Source organism: Babylonia areolata, chromosome 31, assembly GCF_041734735.1.
Source record: "Babylonia areolata isolate BAREFJ2019XMU chromosome 31, ASM4173473v1, whole genome shotgun sequence".
NCBI classification, from domain to species: Eukaryota; Metazoa; Mollusca; class Gastropoda; order Neogastropoda; family Buccinidae; genus Babylonia; species Babylonia areolata.
Window position 1 is genome coordinate 10,358,012 of NC_134906.1, and position 6,168 is coordinate 10,364,179.

Sequence of the window (6,168 nt, forward strand, 5' to 3'; positions counted from 1 at the left end):
CTAAACTGAATAGTCTTTCGCTAATTTATTGGATGATTAATTCGTTTACCTATTTGTTTATTTATTCTATTTAGCGTTTCAATGAAAGTCACTCACCCCGACTCTGTTCTCAGTAGAATGCCAGGTCATAATAATAATAATAATAATAATCATGGTATCTATATAGCGCTGGATCTTGTGCAGAGACAAATCAAAGCGCTTTCGCACCAGTCATTCACACGCATGCATAACTCTAAAACTGTAGAAACTAAAGACAAGGAAGGGCAGGCAAGGGGAGGCTATTTTGGGAAGAGCTGGGTAAAAAAAAAAAAACACACAAAAAAACACATAAAAACCCCACAAAAAAACAAACAAAATTAAAAATGTTTCCGTTATCAAAAACTAACAAATAAAACGATAGCTTAAATCGTTTCCGTTATTTTCGATTTTATTCTGTGTCGTACGATATTTTTTCCTCTCTTACAATAAAAAGAAAAAAAAATGTTGTATTGATCCTGAGTGAGAGAGGGTCACGTCTAATACCTGATATTGGGAGGGAGGGAGGGAGGAGGGAAGGAGGATGGAGGAAGTGGAGAGGGGAGGAGAGGGAGGGGGTATGGGGGGGGGGCAGAACTGGTTCGCGGAGGGTAGATCTCACGTCTGCGATAAAATGCAAGAGGTACCTCGTGGAACGAATTTGAAATCCTTCAGGGACGTGTTGGAATTTTAATTCACTCTGAGTCATAGGGGAGGGCACTCCCGTGGCCTTCATCCTGTTTCTGGCTGAGGAGGAGGGAGGGAGGGAGGGAGGGAGGTGACTCGCGCAACAGCCGAGTTAGGTTAAAGCGCAAGCATTATACTGGGACTTTCTATGCGAGGGTCCTGGGTTCGAATTCCCTCCCCCCGCTCGCGAGGGTTAAGGGGGTGGGTGAGGTAATTTCCGTTCTCCCAGGTCAATAGAGATGTGCGGACCTGCTCGTGCCTGAAACCCTCCCCCCTCGTGTGTGTGTGTGTGTGTGTGTGTGTGTGTGTGTGTGTGTGTGTGCGCGCGCGCGCGTACGCATGCAGAAGATCAAACGCGCATATTTTAAGGTTTCCATGTCATCGTTCGCTGGGTTATGGAAACAAGACCGTAACCCTTGCATGCACAGCCCCCCCGAAAACGGAGCATGGTTGTCTTGTCTATATGGCAGGGGGAGTAAAAAACGGTCATACAGGTAAAACGTCCACCTGTACGTACGAGTGAATGTAGCAGAAGAAGAAAGACAGGGGAGGGGTGGGGGTGGGGGTGGGGGCAGTGTGAGGGGTGGTAAAAGGAAATCTGATCTTATTCTGTGCATCACTATCATTTCAAATCAAGGGGAGAGATGGAGAGGGGGGGTGAGGGGGGGGGGGGGATAAAAGGAATTCCTGCACAGTTGTGTGCATCACTAGTTCTCCCAGCTTTTGGCTAGTGACTACTAGGTCTTCGATCTTCCACTGAATATTAAAAAAAAAAAGAGAACCCCCCCCCCCTCCCCCCAGGTCCCCCACAAAAAAGAAAGAAAGAAAGAAAAAAAAGGAAAAAAGAAACAGCAAAACATATGCCCAGTGGGGGCAAAAACGGTCGCTCTTTCAGCTAAAGATTTTTGTTGTTGTTGTTGTTGTTGTTGAAAAAACAAACTTCAGTGCTTAAATAACTCACAGCAGTTTCTTTCAGTTTTCAACATCACCAACAGCTCGAATTGTGTGTTTTGTTTTTAAACTCACTGGATGTAAAAGAACAAAAACCTGGGATTCTTTTTTGTTTGTTTGTTTGTTTGTTTCTTTTGGTTTATCTGTAACAGCAAATGTAATGATTCCAACCTGTCAGCAAGACTTATCCATACAATGTTGTTTTATGGTGAGTTAATCATGTCCCATGGCTGTGGGGGGAAAATATAAAATAAAATAAAATAAAAAGTACAGAGTTGTTTGGGGCTCCTTCTTGCAAACAGTGTGACATCGTTTTCACCTGTGATGACTGAACCATGGTTATATATATATATATATATATATATATATATATATATACATATTACTTAAAGGATTTTTATTTTTTTCAAAAGGTTTAAAGTCCCATAGACTTCTACGACCATAAGGGGATGTGAATTTACACTCCCTGTGTCAAGGGTTTCGGGCTAGTGATAAGAAACTCTAGGGAGAACAGGACAGTACCAGGTCTTCAGAGAAGAACACCTTCCGCCCCCTCCTCCCTCAGTCAAGTGTTTCGGCCCTTAACTCCTTACACTTTCTTCTAAATTTTCTTCTTTTTTTTTTCTCTCCCCCCCCCCCCCCCCCCTTCGTGTTTTACTTCTATCAGGCCAATTACTCTGGTGATAATAAATTTAATCTCATGTTAATATTGATATTAGCATTATTTTACTATATTATGTACTGTTTGTTTATTTGTTTTATTTCATTATTTCATTACTTACTGTTTATGAATGTTATTTGATGCAACTGATAATATGGTTCCTCAGCCGTCATGAAAAAATTGAAGTGCAACGTTGTGAGCACAGTATAAGCTTTAAGCTTGTTGATGCTCTTTTGTCATTCATTGCACTGTAATCATGTGTATTGTTGAATAATTAAAGATTATTTAAACCAACTCCTTACACTCACCTAAGGGGGTCCGGGCCGCACCCAGGTCATGACTCCTGGATGTCCTTGTCTTGCCGGCTATAGTATAGGAAGGCGGGGCCCAATCCTCCTTCCCCTCTCCCCCCCCCTCTCTCTCTCTCTCTGCTTCCACCGCTTTAACATTCCCTGACCGAAGTCAGGTAAACCCCACACCCCCTACCCAAGGAGTGATGGCCAAGAGGTAACGCGTCCGCCCAGGAAGCGAGAGAATCTGATCGCGCTGGTTCGAATCACGACTCAGCCACCGATATTTTCTCCCCCTCCGCTAGACCTTGAGTGGTGGTCTGGACGCTAGTCATTCGGATGAGACGATAAACCGAGGTTTTAGCGCACGTAAAAGAACCCACGGCAACAAAAGGGTTGTTCCTGACAAAATTCTGTAGAAATATCCACTTCGATAGGAAAAACAAATAAAACTGCACGCAGGAAAAACAACAACAAACAAACAAAAAAATGGGTGGCGCTGTAGTGCAGCGACGCGCTCTCCCTGGGGAGAGCAGCCCGAATTTCACACAGAGAAATCTGTTGTGATAAAAAGAAATACAAATAAAAATATCTCTACCCCTTCGCACTCACTAACCCCCGTTCACACCTGAGCAGTGGGGGGCAGGGGGCGGGGAGGGGGAGGCAGGGGGGACGGGGGGTGGGGGGTGGGGGGGTATCGGATGGAGTAAATTGCCTTCCTCTTAGGATACAGCACCATGCCAAAAAAAACAAAAACAAAAAAAAAACGGGGACTCGAATTCTAATCAAGGATCAGCCTCACAACGCCAAACCGATTCGGCTATGCAGGCTTCCCTGATAGACAACATAAAAACCCAAGGATATAAACACAACATACAAGAAAAAAACACCCCCCCCCCCCCCAACCCCAACCTCTCAACGATAATAATCTCCTTTTTTTTCTGTCACGAAGCGCTCTTCTGTCGTGGCTATGGACCTAAATGCTGCGCTTATTATTTATTTATTTATCATTAAAAAGAACAACATAACCTGTAAGATCAATAACAGTATTATTACAGTAACCTGCTGATTTTGGGGGAGGAAAACATACTTATTTGGGGCAAGCAATTCAGTCCGAAAGTTATATCGAGCAGGGACCATTACAAAAAAAAGAAAAAAAGAAAAAAAAAGTAATATTTTCTGTTCATGGTAGATGAACGGCAGACGTACGTATCTCGGAGCCAGAACATAAAAATAAATACAGAACCTGTGAGACCTTGCGTAGGTTGTCTGAATCGGTAAAAAAAAAGAAAAAGAAAAAAAAAGAGTAACAAACTGCGCTGTTGTATAATTAAAAAAATAAAAAATAAAAAAAAGCTGTTCACATACACATTATTCCACCGAACACAGGTATCCTGTTAACAAATGCAGCGAGTGCATGTCGAAGTTTGGACAAAACGTCCAGCTGGAGTATGTGAAATGCAAGTCCACGATATGCAAAATCATACGCAAATGATCAATTTCAAACCACAAGCCAACGATCTATTCCGTGAACCTTTTTTTTTTTTTTTTAAAGGCTGTCCCGTCACATGACTCAAAGAATGACGATTTGGAATACAAGCAGGAGCTGCAGGCTTGGTCAAGATGCTGAAGATGTGAATTCCGCTCTTGGTCAACTGTAAATTGTTGTTGTTTGTTCTCTCTCTCTCTCTCTCTCTCTCTCTCCCCCCCCGCCCCCCAACCCCTATACGTAGATGTAGACGTACAGTCAACCAGATAATGTTTTGCTCTGTCTACTCCTGTGAACACAGGAAGGAAGAACCCCCGATTAGCGTTTAACCCTTTTCACCGCCAAGCTCGCATTTATGCACTGGCGTGGTAGAGGACCCATGTCACTGAAAGGTGACCATTCATTGGTCTGTTATCCATGAACCAACTGCTCTTAATTAATGTTCGGTGGTAGGATAGGCCATATTTTCTATACATCGCAGGGGGGAATCCCCAGCTGTTCTTAGCCACTGTCTTTTCTGTGCTTATACCACAGGGGAATTTTGTACTCTAAAGTGACTGGCGGTGAAAGAGTTAAAGGAAGCATCATCGTCCCCCGCAGTAAAAAAAAAAAAAAAAAAAAAAAAATCACGTATCGTTGGTAAACTTTTATTGTAAAGTTTTTTTTCTCTCTCTTCACACTGTCATTTTGTGGTCTTTCTAAAAATGTTATTTAACTTCATCTATTTCTAGGGGGGTTGTGTGTGTGTGTGTGTGTGGGGTGTTTGTGGGGGGGGTTAGATAATGAGGGAGGTCGTCACTATAAATGGCACGCATGTGGGGGTGAAATGGAGACTTGGTTTAAAAAAAATTTTTTTTTTTTTTAACTACGTTCTCAATGCGACTGTTTTTCGAAGAACGAGATGTGACAGCCAGTCTTCAACTGCATCGTACGAATCTCACACATTACTGTCTCTGATCAGCATCAACAGGTCAGTTGTTTTTTTTTTTGTTGTTTTTTTTGTCTCTCCGTTGGATTTCACACAGTAAGGGGAAAAAAAGAATTTTCATTTTCTCTCCCCCCCTCCCGCTGCCCCTCCCTCATAACCCCCTCTCTCCCTCCCCCCCCCCCTTTTTTTTGTTTGGTTGAAGGTCATGTCAGCTGGCAAGTTTTTTTATTTTATTTTATTTTTTATTCATGCACGACGGACGTTTGCTTTTAATAAATGGAGATTAAACTTCAAATCTTTGGCATGTGATAACAATGATTAATTAACACAAACAGTTATAATGATGAACAGTCGGGGGGTGGTGGGTACCACGGCGTGTGAGTGAGCGCTCTCAAGTGTACACGTGCGTGCGTATAAAATTAATCATGCTGCTGAAACTGTGCGCATTTACGTGTGCATATGTGTGTGTGTGTGTGTGTGTGTGTGTGTGTGTGTGTGTGCTGAGAGAGGGAGGGAGAGAGAGAGGGGGGGGGGAGGGAGAAAGAGAGAGAAAGAGACAGAGAGAAAAACAGAAAAAGAAACACACACATTTAAAGAGACAGACAGACAGACAGAGAAAGACACACACACACACACACACACAGAGAGAGAGAGAGAGAGAGAGAGAGAGAGAGAGAGAGTGTGTGTGTGTGTGTGAGAGACTGATAGACAGAGACAGGGACAAAGAGAGTGAGAGACAGAGACAGAGACTGGAGAGGAAGCCATACAACATTATTCACGCCCCGCCCCCCCCCCCACACACTCCCACCCCCCATGGATCAAATTCCTGTTCCACTTGTTGTTTTTTTCTCTCCACATTCGGCGATATATACGAACAACGGCTAGGGTCGACGACGATCCACACACACTGACACTGACACACTGACACAGTTGTCAGTTCAGTGACACAGAAAAAAAACAAAAAACCAACAACAAAAAACTAAGGCAACACCAAGAAGTCCAGTGTCTTGATAATGATAATAGATGGCACAGTACACGGTAAAAAGACAGTGTAGAGAGAGTTTTTTTCCCCCTTTTTTCCTCCTCCTCCAAGTCTCACACGTGTTGTTTTTTTTGTATGTTTGTTTTGTTTTGTCTTTTTTCCCCC